A 20,826-nucleotide genomic window follows, 5' to 3' on the forward strand; every position below is an offset into this window, starting at 1 on the left:
ATTAGGGAGTTTGTGAGCAGGTCCGGCTGCAAGACGCTGGAGGACATGATCTCATAGGCCAGGGAGAGGGAGATCGATTTGTAGCAGATCCAGAAAAGGAAGCCGGATGAGGTTTAGACAACCACAGGATCGGGGAAAAGGCCCAAGGGGTCGGATTCGAGATCGAGGGATTATCAGGACCACAGCCAATGCGAGAAGTGTAGCAGGACGCACGGGGGTGTGTGTAGGAGTGGGAGTGGTGGTGAGTCTGGTTGCTTCAAGTGCGGTCAGACTGGTCATTTCAGCCGAGATTGTACTGCGACCACCACTCAGGGATCCGACCTGATATGTTTTCACTGCAGTCAGCGGGGCCACATGAAGGCCTAGTGTCCGAGTTTACTTTCAGCAGGACGGGTGGTAGCACTTGCCCCTGCGACATTGAGGGTCACGGATGGCCGTCAGAGCCGAGTAGAGGCGCTTGCGGTAGGGGGCAGAGCTTTTCAGATGTCTACCATGGAGACACGAGCAACACCGGATGTTGCAGGTGCGTATCTTTTATTTCCTTGTTGACTTTTATTCATGATTATATTGTTATGGTTTTGCATCGTTATAGGTACGAGTAATTTTAGAATAGGGTGGCCTGATTGTGAGTAAGATATATGCCATCTGCATACCGAGGACTTGAGAATAATAGTTAAAGGATGTTCCTTCCTAGAGTAGGTTGCTTAGGGTGCAGTAACTGTAGCATGTCTATGTAGGGCTCGGAGAGGTCCCGCTAGTTTTCGGAAGGTGCTATTGAGGGATAGATTGGTTAGATCCCATAGCTATGATAAGTTTGGGCTTTACAGCAGATTGATTACGGAATGGTGGTAAGGATTGGAAATTCTTGCCAAAGCTTTGAGCAGCAAGGTATAAGAAGGATCAAAGTGGGGGAGAACCCTTCGAGTATACAAGGGTAAGAACACGTAGATCCAGAATGAGTACGCGACCACCGAGAAGAAAAGAAAGTAGTACAGCGATTGATGGATTGAGGAGTTCAGGATTGGGATTTTAAGGAACTTCCCAACAATTAGTTCATGTAATTGAGATGGTTGGCAGCTGGTTGTGAATCCGGGTTGGAGCACCGCCTATAGGACTCTAGTGAGTCGGAATGAGAATCTTGAGAACAATTAGCAAGAGATGCTTCCGTGTTAGTAGTCAGTGGCAGAGACAGCATGCAGAGCATGGTAGAGCGGCAGGAGAGCCGCAACATTTTCCAGCAGCAGCCAGTAGTATGGAAAGTGTTGTAAGACTACAGGGATAGCCGTAGCATTCACTAGCGGCCAGTTAGCAAGGAAGGCGTTGTAAGACTACGGGTAAGCCGTAGCTTTCCCTAGCAGCTTAGTAGCAGAGATCGGGCGGAGGCCCGTATCTTCCAGTTAGTGGAGTTTGGGCGAGACCCTTACCTCCTAGTGATAAAGGTAGAGATCAGGAATGGGTAGTTGATGAAAGTAGTATGGAGCTAGCCTGCATAGCCCTAGAGAGGTGAGACCTTGGGAGAGGCTGCTCCAGGATGTAGCTGGGTGAGACCCGTGGGCGAGGCCCGTATGCTGGGAGCAGTATAGGTGAGACCTAGGAGCAGGGTTACTTAGTAATATGGTTGGGTGAGACCCGTGGGCGAGGCCCATGCGAGATTCGTTAGGCAAGTGAGACCAGAGGAGTAGACCACTTGAGGTTATAGACGAGTGAGACCCGTGGGCGAGGCCCGTGAGTTTATAGCAACGCAGGTGAGACCTGGAAGGGACCGTAGTGTCAAGATAGGGGATCGAGGATCCCAGGACTTGTAGTGCCAGGGTGGCAGAATAGATAGAACAGTTATAGATAATCGAAGTATATTCAGAAGTTGCTGGGAGCAACTAGGAGATTGCGTTGGGGTGTAGTAACCGGTGGGGGTCCGGTCAAGCCAGATATTGGCAGGTTAGTTGGACCAAGGCGGTCTCAGTGCATCCGGTAGGCGGATGAGGGGCAACAGAATTTCCAGTAAGTGGTAGTAGCGATAAGCAAAGTATGGTAAGAGGTAGCAAGTTGACCGAGGGTGCTATGCCTCTTACAGCAGGGTTGGATAATCTCAGAGGGAGAGGGTTTGACCTTGTTGCGCAGCTCTCGTATGAGTCTTAACCGTTGCAGGGGTGAACCTATTACTTGAAGGATTATCTGATCCATCCGCTGGGACGGGTGCTCAGCACTAAGTTATGGAAGTAAGAAGTATTCGGTGTATACCGACAGCAGAACCAGCACTGGGAGTGGATGGAGCAAAGGATACCTTGAAGAGTATGTTCTTCGCCAGAAATATAGGAAGTGGTTAGCTATGGTAAGTTTCCTTGGGAAGGCCAGAGAATGCACGAGGAAAGGAGAAGTAAACCCCGAGAGGTTCAGCGTAGGTACTCGGGGAGTACCAGAAGGATTGTCAGTTGAGTAAGTTGTGTTCACAGGATGGTCAGGGTGAGGGTGGACCCGAGAATATTATCTACAAGGTTAATGATAGTCAGAATGGTCAGGTGAAAGGCCAGCAGAGGTAGCCAGCGGGTGTTAGGTTTCCCAGACAGAGTGTTGGAGGCAGATCATAGGTCAGTTGGCCATAGCGAACTTCGAGGACGAAGTTTAGTTTAAGTGGGGGAGAGTTGTAACACTCAAAATAAGAAAGGCCAAGAAAGGAAAGAAAACCCTAAGTAAAAGGGTCAACTCGTCGAGTCCAGGGAGGAACTCGACGAGTCGGAGCGGGATCCGGGGGATCAATTAAGTAACCGACTCGGCGAGTCGACAAAAAAGGACTCGCCGAGTCCGGTCTGAAGAGGGAAACCCTAAATCTGGGACTTTGTGCACTATTTAAGCCTCTCTTATCTAGAATACGAAACCCTAAGCCTCCATTGTTGCACATTCAAGCTTTCTTGCCATTTTAGGCGATTTGAAGGAAGAAGGAACAAGGGAAGCATTGGGGATTCAAGGATTGGTAGCATATCCAGAGTTTGTGGGATTTTCCAGAACATTTGAAGGTAATGAGTCGCTACCTTCACTCTTTTGCATATAGATCAACCATTAACATGAGATTTGGGGCTTTTAGGAGAAGTTTAAGAACCATTTCGAGTTAGAAGCCCAGATCTGAAGTTGCTACTTCAGATCTAAGTGTATTTTGGCCTAGAGAATCATAAAGCATCAATCTATGGGTTGATTGTAAAGCCTCTTTGTCTTAAACCCTAGTTTATAGTGTTTTGAGCCTAGATCTCCTTAGCCACACGTAAAGTTTGCCATTTTACGTGAGGAATAGGCTTTAGAAGAGTGGATCCACAGTTTGGAGTCCATGCATGACTCAAAAGCCTCTGAATATATAAGGACTGAATAGACTCGGCGAGTCCTTCGATTGGACTCGGCGAGTAGTACGAAGATGGAGATGAACTCGACAAGTTGGATGAACAACTCGGCGAGTCTGTTGAAGATTGCCTTGGACTCGGTGAGTCTGTTCTTGGACTCGGCGACTCAAGTCGCGAAACCCCAAACCCTTCAAGTTAAGACTCGGATCAGTGAGTTGAGTGGGAACTTAGTGAGTTGGACAGGACAGGACTCGGAAATCGGTAGACTCGGCGAGTCAGGGGCTTACTCGGCGAGTCGAGTCGCGAATGAAAGGATTCTGAGCGTATGAACTCGGCGAGTCAGTAGGCAAACTCGGCGAGTATGGTTGACCTGGAAGGTTGACTTTGACCAAGACTTTGACTTTGACTAGAGTGGACTTAGTTTACTTTCAGAGGACAGATAGACTAAGTGTTATATTGATATTGGTAGCTCGAGGAGCTAGTGGAGCAGCAGTTCAGAGAGAGTTGCCAGACAGCAACCAGAGGGATTACCAGCAAGTTCAGTGGTACCAGGTGAGTTTCCCTTTGTGTGGATGGGTCTAAGGCCACAATGCCGGCCCATGTAGTTACGAGTAAGAAGACCCGGGGGTTAGCCCTAGGCACTATATGCTAGTATGATATTTGGGACCAAGGTCCATTGATAGCGGGCGGGTGCCCAGGAATGGTTTGCATGATATAGTATACTTGTTGTCTATGTGATACTTGTATGAGCCTGGTAGGGAGGTGAGTACAGGCGAGGTCCCGTATCTCACCAACAACAAAGTGTGAACGGGGTGCCATATCTCATTACTAGCAGAGTAGGGGCGAGGCCCAAGTTAGGAAAAGAGTGAGTGTGGGCCGGGCCCGTATCTCACTATCAGTAGGAGCGTAGACGGGGTTCCATGACTCATCAATAGCAGGACAGGGGCGAGGCCGAAGATAGGCGAGGCCTTAGAACAAGATTCAGTAGTATTGTTTAGCTTATGTGTTGTGATATGTTTATGTGTTAGTATATGTTAGCGGGCGAGGCCCAGTGACAAGCGAGGCCTAAGTGAAACAGATCTGTATCCGAGCGAGGCTCAAAGCCAGGCGGGGCCTGGAGCAGGCGAGGCCTGTTGTAGCGGGCGAGGCCCGAGGTAGAGGGCGTGACCCAAGGTAGAGGGCGTGGCCCAGTACTTGCGGTTTGCAATTATGTGTTTGGTATGTGGTAGGTTGGGGAACTCACTAAGCTTCGTGCTTTCGGTTTTCAGTTTTGGTTTCAGGTACTTCCGGTAGCGGAGGGAAGAGCTCGGGGTGATCGCATGGCACACACCATAGATTAGACAGCCTGTGAATGTTTTACCCTGATAATGAAAATATGTTTTGGAATTAATACTCTGATTATGTTATGGATTGATAAATGTGTTTTAAGTAATGTTTTATAAAAGAAATTTTTAGTCTTGAAAATTGAGACGTTACATTTGAAGGGGAAGAGTTAGGGATGATCGCATCACACACGCCATGATGTCTGCCTTATTTGATTGTGGATGTATTGGGATGATTAATTGACATACTCTGATTTTCTTTTATGGTTTTATGAACATGTTGGGTTGGTGGTTTTATTATTATAAAAACGAATCTTTTGGTTTTAAATTTTGGGGATGTTACATTACGGTCTGCTAACCCGAAATCAGAAACATCCCAAAACTGGATCTCACAAAATGCTTACATAAATTAATATGCTACGTCATAAAGTTAACACTCATAATAGTAAAAATTCCCATTTTTCCCTTATGGTTATTTGAACCTTTTTATGACTTACTTTACTTAATCTAACACTATAGGTCATCATAAAGATGTCTCTAACATATTTTGACTAGTTCATAAGATTAAATGTTTTTAATCTCATGATATTCATAAAAATGAACAATTACCCCTTTCACATATACGCAAATCTTTCAAACTTTTAGGGATGGTACAAAATGATATTCATCATGTTAATACTATTTTGTGACATTACCAAATCACCCCATGCGTAAGGGTCTTAAAACTTATACTAGTGGCCTAGAAGAATGGAGGGGTGGTGTCATTACCCTATTATTTTTTCCACACTACAAGTTCAACATACCATTTAGATGGGTAGCTTAAGATGGGTTTTTTAATTTAAACAACTACATATTTTATAAAAAACAGGCATTTAATTATATAATAATTAAATGGTTGGCTCATGAAATAAATCACTTAAAAATACATATGCATTTTGGTAAAAGGTGGCATGTGAGTGACACGTGATGGTTTGGATCATGAAATAAATCACGCAACATCAACTTGTACTTCATGTATTACTATTAACACGTCTGCTTGACATGAGGAAATAGAGATATGTACAAGGTTGACTTGTATTTGGGAGCATGATCAAGCACAACGACGTCGTGCATGGGTTGGAGAACAAACAAATCATTGTATGTGTATTTATACATCTTGCATGAGAATAAATACCTCTCTCTCTCTCTCTCTATTGTCATTTCACCTCTATAGCCTTGACATGTCATTATGGTGGGGCGGTGTGTGCCAATCATGCCATGGTGCATGCCAAAACCACTCCCCCGAGTTCAAGGGACCTTCAAACAGGGATAGATCAATAATAGATCCGGCGTATCCCGGGATGCTCTTTAAAAAAACTTAAGTATTGTAATTTTTTAGAAAACAATTCGTTTTATGTTGTGTATATATACATAATATTAATATGTTTAGTGAGATAATAGCATAAGTTGTAGCTTGTTCAGATGTTTAAGGCGTTAGGGGGTGTTTCTAGAGGTTGTAAGTTCAAATCTTCTTTCAAACATTTATTTTCTTTTATTTTTGCAGTTCCTTTTATATAGCTTTATACGGATTATACATTTTATATCATCATGTGAAAATTAAACACAAGTACTAAATTGTCCAAATGGTAAAGTACTGAACTTTTAACTTTGTGGTCCCTATTTTGAATCTTGGTACTTACACGGGTGTATTTTATTTTATTTTATCAGTTTTTCAACTTGTTTTTTAAAATCTTAAAATTGTCTTACGTCGGTCATAACATGAAACATAGCTCATATACATATGTTATATAAGCAACACAAGCTTCTCAATTTTCAACAAGTTAAACTTTCGAATGAGTTTGGGTTTATACCCGAAACCGAGTTTGGAAAATCGAGAAACTGAACCCATCGGTTTGGGATACCCTTTTTACTGTGACCCTGGCTCCGCCACTGCCTTCAAACTCATTTGTCACACCACTATCACATCAACTTTTCTCTATCCACTCAATTTCACATATCCTATCCCATAACACATTATAACCAATATCTTTCATGTCTCCCAAGTGATTCATTTTTCTACAACTAATAATTTACTAATTTAAAACTAAAAATGTAACAGTTCCAAAATCACGACCAAAAATTTCATTTTTAATTAAGTAACTTATAAATAGTTTACTGAAAAACGTTACCAATATCATATCAACCCATAATCTCAGAAGTCAAATATCATAAACATGTCGTGGAATAATAATAATGTCAGATTACAATCCCATGGATCTCAAAATGCAGAATCATATGTGTATGATGCGCTGCTACTGTGCCAGCTCCTTCCCCTTTGACGAATAGGTACCTGAAACCAAAACTGAAAACCATAAGCACAAATCTTAGTGAGTTCCCCATCATACCACATACCATACAATGACATATCAAGTCAGGCATATTTGGGTGCCGGTCTCTCATTCGGTATATCTCAACCGGATAACTGCCTAGCATATATAGGTGTTGGCCTCCCCTTCGGTCTATTTCAACCGGATAAATGCCTAGCATATATGGGTGTTGGCCTCCCCTTTGGTCTATTTCAACCGGAAATCGAGGACTATTTCAGCCCTACCACTACCACATAGAATCATAACATACTGGCACATAGAACATAACAGATAATGGCATACAAGACAATTATCACACAGACAATCATCTAACTACAAGCTTCTACTAGTGGGCCGACATTTTGGCCTTAGACCTACTTCTACTGGAGGGTAACTCACCTCGTAAAGCTTACTGTCGAATCTCAAGGGAAGTAATCTCTATCAGCTGCTCCGATGACTCCCGGCTACCATAATCACAATAACACTGAATCAAAATCTATAACACTACTTAGGGTAAAATGACCATTTTACCCCCTTCGCATAACTTAAACCATTCCTAAGGCCCAATTCTAACTTATTAAATCCAATGCACTCATGGCCCATCAAAAGCTCTCTAAGGGCCCACTAATGGCCTAATTTTCTAAATTGGGCCCAACCCTTCAAATGGGCCTTTTCACAATTCTAATAAGTCTTTAGCCCAAAATGAAATAATCTCAAGTGGCCCAATATGGCCCAAAAGGCCCAACACTTCTAATTCCAAATTCCTTGGCCTAACCCTCTAAGGCCCAAAAAGCCCAAGGTAGCCACTTTACATGCATACGTGCAGCGTACTTGGCACGTACGTCGAGTGTACGCCGGTCTTGACTGCAAACGGGAAGTTAACCCAGTACGCGCAGCTTACCTGGGTGTACGCTTAGCGTACTGGCCAACTTTCTTGGGACATCATTTTGACTTAATCCATTAATTCGTTACGTACAAAATGTAGATCCAGGTCCTTTAATGCCTCCTAATCCATAAATTCACAAACTTTATGTGCTTGCATGCATGGTTGAGGTCAAAACATGATTTTGGTCCTTTTAACAAGCTTTATGACCATCAAACACTTGCATGATTGTGGCTTAACCATCAAGGTCCGATTTTTATTACTCTAAGTGCTTCTAAGATCCCAAAAGGACAGCTCTTATGTTCTGAAAATATCAAAACTCAAGCAACCTCAACAATGGAGTCCAAAAGTGACCCAAAACACCCCAAAATCAAATCTAAACATGCAATGATCAAGTTTGATGCTTGATACCTCAAATGAGTCAGAAATGGTGCCAATCTTCTAGATCTACAACCTCCCTTTGAATCCTTGCTCCTTCTTCAAACTCCTTTCTCTTCTAAACACCAAAACAGTACTAAAGTGCTCTCAAGTGGCTTCCAAGTCACAAGAATACACAAATGTGGGTTAGGGTTTTCGTGGAGGCTATATAAGGGTGAGAGGGAGGCTGGACCAAAGGCACCGAGTCCTTTAAATAGGGATCAAACCCTAAAAGTTAGGGTTTTCAACTCTGCACGTACCCTTTGGTATGTTGGGCATACGTGTATGACCTCCCCGCCCAATTCACATGAGTACGCTACGCATACCTGGCATGGTACGCCCCGTGTAATGCCTATCTCGGCCCAAACCTAAAGCCCAATTGCCATGGACCAAACCAAAACAGCCCATTATTTAATAAAATAAATAATATTAATACATGCAAATCTCGGACGTTACAAATCTCCCCCGCTTGAATTAGACTTCGTTCTTGACGTCCGTTGTTGCTACTGAAAATAACTCGGGGTAATGCTCCCTCTTCTCGTCCTCCGGCTCCAACGTCCATTCCAAACCTTTGCGGTGCTGCCACTGCACCTTCACCAGCTCTACCTCCTTGTTCCTCAGCGCCTTCATCTTCCTATTTAGAATGGCTATCGGTCGCTTGATGTAGTTCAGGCTGTCATCCACTTGAATATCCTCAATAGGCACCATCGCAGAGTCGTCTACCAGGCACTTCCGCAGCTAGGAGATGTGGAAAGTACTGTGAATCTGGCTAAGCTCGGCTGGTAGATCCAACATATACGCCACCTTGCCCACTCGGGCTACAACTTTGAAAGGACCAGTGTACATCGGCCCAACTTGCCTCGCTTCCTGAACCAGATGACATCTTTCCAAGGTGACACCTTCAGGAGAACCATATCCCCGACTTGGAATTCTAGGTCCGAACGACGCTTGTCGGCATATCTTTTATGTCGACTCTGAGCAGTCTGAAGCCTGCTCCTGACCTGATGGATCCTCTCTGTCGTCTTGAGTACCACTTCGGTACTACCCATGACCCTCTGCCCAACCTCACCCCAGCATATCAGGGTCCTACACTTCCTTTCGTACAACATCTCAAAGGGAGGACAATCGATACTCACGTGGTAGTTTTTGTTGTAGGATAACTTGGCCAATGGAAGATAGGTATCCCAGCTACCACCAAAATCCAAGACACACGCCCACAGCATATCCTCCAAGGTCTGGATGGTCCGCTCGCACTGACCATCTATCTGCGGGTGAAAAGAGGTACTAAAGTGCAGAAGAGTACCCAACTTGTCGTGAAACTTCTTCCAGAATCCGGAAGTGAACCGTGCGTCCCTGTCTAAATTCACAGAGACTGGCACACTGTGTCGAGCTACTACCTCTCGGATGTAGATATCGGCAAACTTCTCAGCCGAGATGCTCTCCTGGATCGGTATGAAGTGAGCACTCTTGGTCAACCGATCCACGATGACCCAAATCAAATCCACTCCTTGTGTAGACTTGGGAAGCTTTGTGATGAAATCCATGGTAATATTTTCCCATTTCCACATAGGGATATCTAACGGTTGAGTTTTTTCGTGAGGCCTCTGGTGCTCTGCCTTGACCTTCCTGCAATTCAGGTATATCTTGACGTACCAGGCTACACCCCGCTTCATGCAGGGTCACCAGTAATCAGGACGAAGATCTCTGTACATCTTCGTTGCCCCGGGATGAATAGAAAACCTGGATTTGTACGCCTCCTCCATCGGTACCTGGCGCACACCTCCATGATACGGGACCCACACCCCAAGGTGTAGTGTCAACAACTTACGGCTATCATAGTCAAAGGAGGAAACATGCCCCACAATACGCTCGCTCTTTCGATATTCCTCCATCATAGCATCCTGATGGGCCTCTCGGATCTGCTCCAAAAGTGGAGTCACTACTATCATCCATAAGCAAATGTCTTTGATTGGGGTTGTCTTGTGGCTAAGAGCATCGGCCACAACATTGGCCTTCCCCGGGTGGTATAAGATCTCACATTCATAATCATTCACCATATCCAGCCACCGACGCTGCCTCATATTCAGATTCAGTTGGTCCATGAGGTACCTCAGACTCTTGTGATCCATGTAAATAGTACAACGGACCCCATAGAGGTAATGTCGCCAAATCTTGAGGGCAAAGACGACCGCCCCCAACTCTAAATCGTGTGTCGGGAAGTTCGCCTCATGAGGCTTCAGCTGCCTCGAGGCGTAGGCGCTGACATGCCCTCTCTGCATTAATATTGCGCCCAGACCCGAAACGGACACATCGCAGTACACTACAAAATCCTCCACGCCCTCTGGTAGGGATAGAATCGGTGCCTCGCATAATCTCTGCCTCAAAGTCTCAAACACTGCCTGTTGCTCAGGCCCCTGGCGAAATACAACAACTTTCTTTGTCAGTCGGGTCAAGGGTACGGCTATCTTGGAGAAGTCTTGAATGAATCTCCGATAATAGCCCACCAATCTCAGGAAACTCCAAATCTCAGATGGAGACTTTGGAACCTCCCATCTCATCACGACCTCCACCTTGGCCGGGTCGACCAAAATACCGTTCTGGTTGACAAGGTGCCCAAGAAATTGCACCTCGCACAACCAGAACTCACACTTGGAGAACTTAGCATACAAGCTCTCCCTCCGCAGGGTATCCAACACCTCTCGCAAGTGATCCTCGTGATGATCCTACGTCTTGGAGTAAACCAAGATGTCATCGATGAAAACTATCACAGATCGATCCAGCATCGGTCGGCATATGCGGTTGATGAGGTATATGAGCGCAGCAGGAGCATTGGTATCCCTAAAGGGCATCACTACGAACTCGTAGTGGCTGTAGCGATTCCGAAAAGCAGTCTTCTTAACATCCTCGTCTCTAACCCTCATCTGATGGTAACCTGACCGCAAATCTATCTTGGAAAACCAAGATGCCCCCTGAAGCTGGTCGAAAAGATCATTAATCATCGGGAGTGGGTAACGGTTCTTCACCATTACCTTGTTCAACTCCTTGTAGTCAATACACATCCAATACGTCCCATCCTACTTCTTCATAAACAGGATCGGCGCTCCCCAGGGTGAACTGCTCGGTCTGATGAATCCCTTGTCTAACAGCTCCTGCAGTTGTATATACAACTCCTGTATCTAGGGAAGAGCCAACCGAAGCGGGTCCTTGGCTATCGGAGCCGCACCCGGGACTAGTTCGATCCTAAAATCCACCTGCCTCTCTAGAGGTATCCCATGCAAATCCTCTGGAAATACATCTGGGTACTCTCGCACCAATGACACATCACTCACGGTCGCCTTACCCTCCTATCGGGCATCCATGATGTAGGCGACATATCCTGCACAACCCTGTTGAAGGTAGCGCCTAGCCTTCTCTGCTGAGCATAAAGTTGGCCCACGATGTGACCTCTCACCCAGAATCACTAGCTCTCCCCCACTTGAGGTCCTGACCCGAACCAACTGATGCGCGCAATCGATCACTACCCCATTAGGGCTCAACCAGTCAATGCCGATGATGACGTTGTTCCCACGCAATGGTATGGGAACCTGATACGTATATAAATGCACTAGTTTTAGTCCTACTTTTAAGATATAATTTAGACATACAAAGGTAGTGGACCTGTCAATTAGTGGTATAGTTGAATAAGAAGGGTATCGAACACAGGGAACGGTAATTAAACTAATAATTAGAATTAACTAAAACAAGTAATAAAAGTAAAGGTTTTTTCTAGTTTTTCAAGACTAGAAACTTACACAACTAACTAATATGCTAATTAAATAACTAACAGCTAAAGCAAGTAAAGACCAACTAAATTCAATGATAAGAAGACTTTTGTTTAGGTTCGATTCATTTACTCCTATGGTTGATTTTATGGCAAGTGCGATGGATTAATTGTTATTGGCTACCGATTAAAGTGATTAGTTTCACATTCGCTATTACCAATCCTCAGAAAAAGATTAATTTAAGCATTGATCAAGTGATTAAACTAATGAATTTCCTAGTTAATTTGTCCGGGTTAAATAAGACTTGTAATTAGCTAATCAAATTACTAATTCAATTAACTTCTTGTTGATGGTTTATCACACAAGCTCACACATTAATTTACCCATTTTCTAGTTAATCCTAGTTTCACATTCGCTATTCCTAGGCACATAACAATGTTTTCACACAAATCATATGAGATAAGAAATTAAGAGATGTTCATGCAGCTTAATTACTTGCTGATTAACAGAAAATAGTTGTGGTTAATGCATAAGGTTCTTTAACAAGCTTAATAAAACACAATTCACCAATAAACAATTAATCCAACCACAAATCAATCCATAGTTGTAAATTTATCTACCCTAAACAGAAGATGAAAACTTCAGCTCATAATCACAGCAGATATTAGCTCACAAACAATGTCTAATAACTTAAATATGGTTCAGATAAAAGATAAAGTAAAGAGTATACTAAATTTGCCTTTAATCTCCTTAAAATTGAATTATAGGGTTGTCTTCACGAAGTCCAAAGCTCCAGCAGCACCTTAATCGCAGAGTAATCCCCAAGGGCTCTAGAGAGAGGTTTTAATTCGGCAGTTTGGCTTTTATTTATAGTCTTCAGAAAACAGGGGCTACTCGCCGAGTAGATAACCAACGCGTCAAGTCCTCTTTATGAATCCGTATACTGCAAGGACTTCGTATTTTGCTTTGCAAACATTCGTGGGGATTCGTCGAGTAGTTGATGTAACTCGCCGAGTCCTTCAGGATTTTGGCTCTTCTCTTTTTTTTCTTCTTTCTTCAATTCCCGAGTTCCTGATTGCATTTCCTGCTTCCTTTTGCTTCCGATCTCATCTTTTAGATTGAAAATACAATTTAAACATAATTAAGTACCTTTTGTCCATAAATTGCAATAAATTAGCTAGAAAATGATAAAATTCTAATCGAAATATATAGCTTACTATGCACATATCAAAATACCCCACACTTGACTTTTGCTTGCCCCCAAACGAAATTGAATTTTAATCATACTAGCATCACATAAAACAATCCAAATCCAACCCAGCCATTATGCCAAGACCGCAACGCATGCATTTGTGTCTAAAATTTTTCCTAAGGTCCCCCCTTAATTCTAACTACTAACAATCCTCATAAAAACTCGCCCACTTCTTTTGAACAATGCTCATTTTATGCATGTCATCGAATCCATTCGCAGAAAACTTCCTAACCTCAAGGTATTTTTGGTTGAGCAACCCAAGCATACATAATCTAGACAATTACAACTTTTTGATACCACTATGGAGCTCTTTAGAATTCTTCATTTCTTTGATAATTGATCTTTGATTTCTTTGAATTCACCACCTTGTTGTTTAATTATTATTTTTTTGGTATCTTCATCTTTTTGAATTTTGATCTTTTGATTTTCACTTTGATTGCTCCAAAATTCTTACAAATTTTCTTGTAAATCTCTCTCTTTTTTTACATGTAACTCACTTCTTTTTTTCACTTAATACCTACATGCTTAAGCAGGGGTGCTCAACTTCAACCTTTATTGTTAAAAGATATTAATTTTCCTGGATACATTTCAAGTACACGATGTTAAACATATTGCATCCCTCAAACTAAGCGAGATTGTGTTTTTGTCCCATGATTTCACTAGAATAAAGGGGGCCACAAATGCACTAGAACGTATATACGCTCAACTAAACATTTGGGTCTTCATGCAATCATCAAACATAATACTAACATAGAATCCTACTTTTACCAAAATTTTCTATATTAATCCTAGCTATTTTAATTCAAAATTTTCAAAATTTTACCTAAGTTAGAATTCTAATGTAACTAATATAATCAACCCTATACCCCACACTTAATTTATGCAATGCCCTCATTGCATATTATACATGATAAAGAAAATGACAAAGTAGAGAGGGAATTGAAACAAACTCCCCTAGTATAGTAGTGGCGAGGTCGATATTTCTCTATTTTAAGCTCCATATTCAATTGAATTTAGACATGGGAACAACTCATCCATGCCTTGGGAGTAATATCTCATGTGGTATAGCTCCAAATATGCAGGAAAATAGTCTAAAAATATGCCCGAAAAATGATCTTTAAAGCAAATAACCAATGCCCATATCAAATGTCATCAAATCATAGGCTTGAAAGTGAAATAATGAGCAACTCGTCGAGTAGGTATGTAGATTCACCGAGTTGTAGTGTAATTGGAAGAAAAGTCATGGTTTTTCACTTGGGCTCGCCGAGTCCATAAAGTGCACTTGGCGAGTAGATCGCTGAGTGGAAAAAAATGTGAATTCTGCCCAGGTCCAATTCCGAGGTATGTGGGTGATGTTAGACTAATATTTCCCCTCATTTTGTTCCAGAAAATAATCACTCAATACTTCTTCCCTTGGTCGGACTCATAATACGACTCAAACTTCGTTTTCTCGCTCGCCTAGACTCGATTTCTCACTTGGTTAGTTTGACTCTAGACTCTTGCATGCATCCTAAGCTTCAAATTGTAAAGACAACCACAAGTGATAGATAACAAGAAAAATTCCTACTTAAACCTAATTACTATAAGTTCAAGAACCAACTAAAACACACAAAAACAAAAACAAATAAAAGTAGTCTTTAAACAACCAAACAAACAAAAATCACAGGATACTCAATCTTCATCTCCATCTTCTTCTCCTCTAACTCCACTACCACTGGCTTGATTTTTCCTTTGATTCACCCTCTTTTCCTAACTTTGGACATAAGGATATTCGGGCCCGGGTCATGGCGCAACATTCATTTGTTTAAACAAGTAAACAAATGACCCATGGTAGTAATTCATGCTCCGTCCAAGATTATCCTGGTACCTTCTCATCTACACATCGTACCAGTCCATCGGTAGCTCGTCATCCACCGGAATGACCGGTGGGTCTTCTCGAACATGTTCCCTTTGTTGTCTCACCCGCCTTCCCGGCTCCTCAGGTACCAAAACCTTATCCGCATGTGGAATACCAATGTGCCCCCCACCATAGTCCTCAATGATTCGTGCCCTCCTAAACAGTGTAATGCTAAAAGGAGGGGTAGGAACCATTGTCAAAAAGTTTCCGGCCCCTCGTTCCAAGATCCCATATGTCCTAGCCAACTTGGTCACAAACATCCTGCCATTAATTTTGGAAGTGGTCCTCTCTTTAATTGCCCCTTCCTCCAAGTATTTTGCCAAACAATAAGGCAAATTGTAAAAAAACATCGGGAGTAATGATGCTCGACATGTAGAAAATGTCGAGGGTCGGGACTTTGTCATCGTCCTTCTGCATATTGATGGTTCTTGTGATAAGACGATGGATCAAACGATGAATAGGATAATGGATCATTCCCTCTTGAGCAGAGGAAGGAATGTAAACCCGGTTGGCGATAGTGTTCCACTAAGTAGCAGCAACCACTTCCCCGGGCAGGTCTTTGTGGCAATGCCTAAAGAAGGACTCGAAATCTTTAGACATGACCATATTGTGGTCATAAATCCTTATCCTCCACGCAAGCTCAGATATGTTGCACTGGCGGAACTCCCCTCCAAGACAAAAAGTTATGATACTCGTATCATAATAATCACTACCACCTCGGAAGGAGATGGTAGAGAAAAATTCCCAGCACAATTCCTGATAGACCGGTTCTTGAATTCTAAATAGCCGGTTCCACCCATCACAATGGATTGTCACCCCATTTTGCTCAAAGGTCTTGACCAAGTACGGGGTTAGTTCCTCCTCCAATCCCGCCTGGCCAATCGATCTCGTTAGGAACATAGATCCCCTTTCTCTTAAGTGTTTCCAGCTTGTTCTTAGCATGGGCTAATGAGGATCTTGAAGTGATGTTTAGGAAGTTTAACCATGGAATGTCCCCTTGACCACTTCCTCTGGAACCTTGACCTCTCCTTGACATTTCTCTGCAAAACATCACACAATAGAACACACCAAAATACCACAGAACATCAAAATTCGAAAAAAAAAATGTTAACTACATCATGGACTCGCCGAGTAGACGAACCGACTCGACGAGTCGCATGAACTGTGCGAGTGGAACTTCTGAATGGGACAAAATTATCCATCCAAAGCCATAACTTAGTCCATGGGTTTGTCTAGGCATGTCTATTAAGCATTAATCCACAAAAAATTTCGTCTATAACAACCTAATTTGACCAAAATCAAAACCCTAGAAATCCAAGTCAAGTTCAAAATCAGGATTTCCATAAATTAGGGTCATGAATCTTCCAAAGATGGAAATTTTAACGAGATTATAAGTGAAAAATGTTACCTTTTTGGTGAGACTGGAAGAAATCACACGAAATTGGAGTTGAGAGCTTGAGAGAGAGCTTGCTCGTTGAGCAGCTGGTGGCTGCACTTGTGAAAGTGTTTTACCAATTAGGGTGAAAACCCTAATTTACAAAATGTAAAAATTATTTATTTATTTCGGCTTAATACGTGGACTCGCCGAGTAGGGGTACCTACTCGCCGAGTAGATATGCGAATCTGCGAAATATTGCGATTTTTCAAATGGACTCGACGAGTTTTTCATTCTGTTTGAAAAAATTTTGAGTTCTTAAATTTTACGCCACCATACCCCACACTTGAGCTCTGCTTGCCCTCAAGCAATCATTTTATGCAAAGAAGAAGGTTGAAAAAGATAAATCCTAAAAAAACGAAAATAAAATGAAAAAGAAAGGTAAAAAGAAAGCAAACTCTAAAATCGGGTTGCCTCCCGAAAGCACTTCTTTTTTGAGGAGTTGTTAGCTGGACTCCTTCCTGTGCTACATTGCAATGCTTTCCTCCAAATCAGGCCCTTCTTCAAGTCCTTTGTTTTTTGGGATTCCTTCTTTATATATATTCACCCGATGCCCATTAACCTTGAAAGGGGTTCCATCTTTCAATAAAAGCTCGATACCTCCATGTGGGAAAACTTGTTTAACCACAAAAGGCCCATCCCACCTTATTTTTAGCTTGCCCAGAAAAAGCTTTAACCTTGAATTGAAGAGTAGCACTTTTTGTCCTTCATGAAAGTCTTTATTACCCTTTAGTCTCTTGTCATGCCATTTCTTAGTCTTCTCTTTGTATATTAAGGAATTTGTGTATGCTTCATTCCTAAGTTCTTCAAGAGCATTCATTTGCATTAACCGGTTGGTACGAAGTTCATCCAAGTCAAAATTACACATCTTTAAAGCCCAAAATGCTTTATGCTCTAATTCAACCGGTAAGTGACATTTTTTCCATAAACTAACCTATATGGTGTAGTACCAATAGGTGTTTTGAAAGTTGTTCGAAAAGGCCACAGTGCATCATCAAGCTTATCCAACCACCCCTTTCTATTTCCTCCAATCGATCTCTCCAAAATTCTTTTTAATGCCCGATTCGCCACTTCAGTTTGTCCACTTGTTTGTGGATGATAGGATGTTGAAAACCTATGGTGTACACCATATCTTTTTAACACCTTAGCTAATTGATCATTTGCAAAGTGAGTGCCCTGGTCACTAATAAGAGCTTTAGGAACTCCAAACCTTGAAAATAACTTTTTGAGAAAACGCACCACTACTCGAGCATCATTAGTAGGTAGTGCTTGTGCCTCCGCCCAATTTGATACATAGTCGACTGCCACCAAGATATATTTATTCCCTTTTGACATTGGGAAAGGTCCCATAAATTCAATCCCCCAAATATCAAATATTTCACAAACTTGAATATTATGTTGGAGCATCTCGTTTCGGGATGATATGTTTCCCGTCCGTTGGCACGAATCACATTGTTTGACATATTGAGCATCATCTTTGAAAATTGTAGGCCAATAGAAACCAATATCAAAAATCTTCTTAGCCATATATTGTGCTCCATGATGTCCCCCAGTAGGCCCGCTATAGCAATGTTCCAATATTTCCCGTCACTCTTTCCCGAACACACATCTTCTTATCATCCCTTCTGCACAACTTCGGAAAAGGTATGGCTCGTCCCAAAAGTAGTACTTGATTTCTTAAAATAATTTCTTTTTTGTTGGCGGGTTAAGTCTTTTGGAATATATTCGGTTGCTAAATAATTAGCTATATCTACAAACCATGGCACCTCTCCTGCTATTACCAAAAGATATTCATCGGGAAAATCATCTCCAATCTTGTTTTCTTCCAATTCCTCCAAATGTGGGTTTTCTAATCTTGATAAATGGTCGGCAGCCACATTCTCCATTCCCTTTTTATCTCTTATTTCAATATCAAATTCTCTTAGAAGCAAGACCCAACTTATCAATCTTGGATTAGCATCTTGTTTAGCAAAAAGATACTTAAGGGCATAATGGTCGGTAAAAACTATTGTCTTGGATAAGACTAAATATGGTTGGAATTTATCAAAAGAATGTACCACCGCTAGTAGCTCCTTCTCGGTAGTAGTGTAGTTTTCTTGAGTTGGGTTCAAAATTTTGCTTGCATGGTAGATAGGTTGAAAATGTTTATCAACCCTTTGCCCTAAAACAGCTCCCACTGCATAGTCACTAGCATCACACATTAGCTCGAAAGGAAGATCCTAATTTAGGGCTATCATGATGGGAGTGGTGGTCAATCTTTCTTTTAATAAATGAAATGCTTCATTACATTCTTTAGAGAAATTGAATAGAGCGTCCTTCAAGAGTAGTTGAGTCAAAGGCCCAGTGATCTTTGAGAAGTCTTTAATGAAGCGACGATAAAATCCCACATGGCCAAGAAAGCTCCTTACCCCTTTTACATTTGTTGGAGGAGGTAACTTAGCTATTGTGTCAACTTTTGCTCTATCTACCTCAATCCCATTTCTTGAAACTTTATGTCCCAAAACAATTCCTTCTTTTACCATGAAGTGGCACTTTTCCCAATTAAGGACAAGGTTGGTCTTCTCACATCTAGCTAGCATCAAATACAAATTGGATAACCAATCTTCAAAAGATGACCCAAAAACCGAAAAGTCATCCATAAAGACCTCCATAAATTTCTTGATCATGTCATGAAAGATGGCCATCATGCACCTTTGGAAAGTAACTGGTGCATTGCATAACCCAAAAGGCATGCGTCTATATGCGAACTTTCCACTTGGGCATGTAAAAGTGGTCTTCTCTTGGTCTTGTGGGTCGATTAGAATTTGAAAATAACCCGAAAAGCCATTGAGAAAACAATAATATAGATGACCGGAAAGCCTTTCTAGCATTTGATCAATAAATGGCAACGGGAAGTGAACCTTGCAAGTAGCATCATTTAGCTTTCTATAATCGATGCAAACGTGCCACCCGGTTACTGTTCTTGTTGGAATTAACTCGTTGTCCTCATTGGTAACCACCTTCATTCCTCCCTTCTTCGGTACCACTTGCACCGGACATACCTATGGGCTATCAGAGATTAAGTAAATGATCTCAACGTCTAATAGTTTAACCACCTCCTTTTTCACAACTTCTTGCATATTTGGGTTAAGTCTTCTTTGGCGTTGAACTACAGGTTTAGCTCTGTCTTCTAAGTTAATCTTGTGAGAACAATAAGCTAGACTAATCCCCTTGAAATCAGTTATCTTCCATGCTATGACTCCTTGCCTCTTCTTTAGTACTTCCACAAGGCTTTCTTTTTCATGTTTGGCTAAATCAACAACTATAATTACTAGTTTTGTTGGTCATCTTCAAGAAATACATACTACAAGTGATCCGGTAGAATTTTTAGTTCAGATTTTATGTTCTGAATGCTGAACACGTCACGTCCAATAAGGGGACTCGTTGAGTCTTGGCCTAAATTCGCGACTGATCGGGTTTTTTTGAATGGAATCGTCAAGTCGGTAGATGCTACTCGGCGAGCCGGGCTTTCTGTACTCCTAATTAGATCATTATATTCAGCTTCCTCGAGCAGTCTCTCTATCTCCATCAGGTCTCTTTCAGCATCAAACTCTTCTTCAAAGGTGACGGTGGACTTGTTTGGCTCGTCTTCTTTCTATTCCTCCATTAACTCTTCCAACATATCAACTGAGAATGTCGTGTCATCACTATTCCTTGCATGCTTCATATCTTGATCAACTCCAAATGTAATTGATTCGTCTCCTACCGAAGAGTAAGTTTAGAATCTCGCATGTCAACTATAGCACTCGCGATGTTGAGGAAAGGTGTTCCAAGTATGCTCGGAACTTGAGGATCTGCTTCCATGTCTAGTACTATGAAATCTGTAGGGAATAAAAACCTATCAACTTTTACCAGTAGATCTTCGCATATTCCCCTTGGAAATGTGACCATTTTATTTGCTAAGTGAATTGCCATTCGAATTGGCCTTGGCTCTGGAAGATCTAATTTCTTGAAGAATGAGTATGACATGAGATTTACACTTGCCCCCGAATCTGCCAATGCGTAAATAGTAGCTAAGTTTCCGAATTGACAAGGTAAGGTTAAGCTTCATGGATCACCCTTCTTCTTAGGTAATTTGTTCAACATGGCAGCTGAACAATTTTCATTTAAGACCACTTTCTTCAGCTCGTCAGTCTTCTTTCTATTAGT

The sequence above is a fragment of the Lactuca serriola genome, chromosome 3 (genome assembly GCF_051521515.1).
Source record: "Lactuca serriola cultivar US96UC23 chromosome 3, Lser_US96UC23_V15, whole genome shotgun sequence".
NCBI lineage: Eukaryota > Viridiplantae > Streptophyta > Magnoliopsida > Asterales > Asteraceae > Lactuca > Lactuca serriola.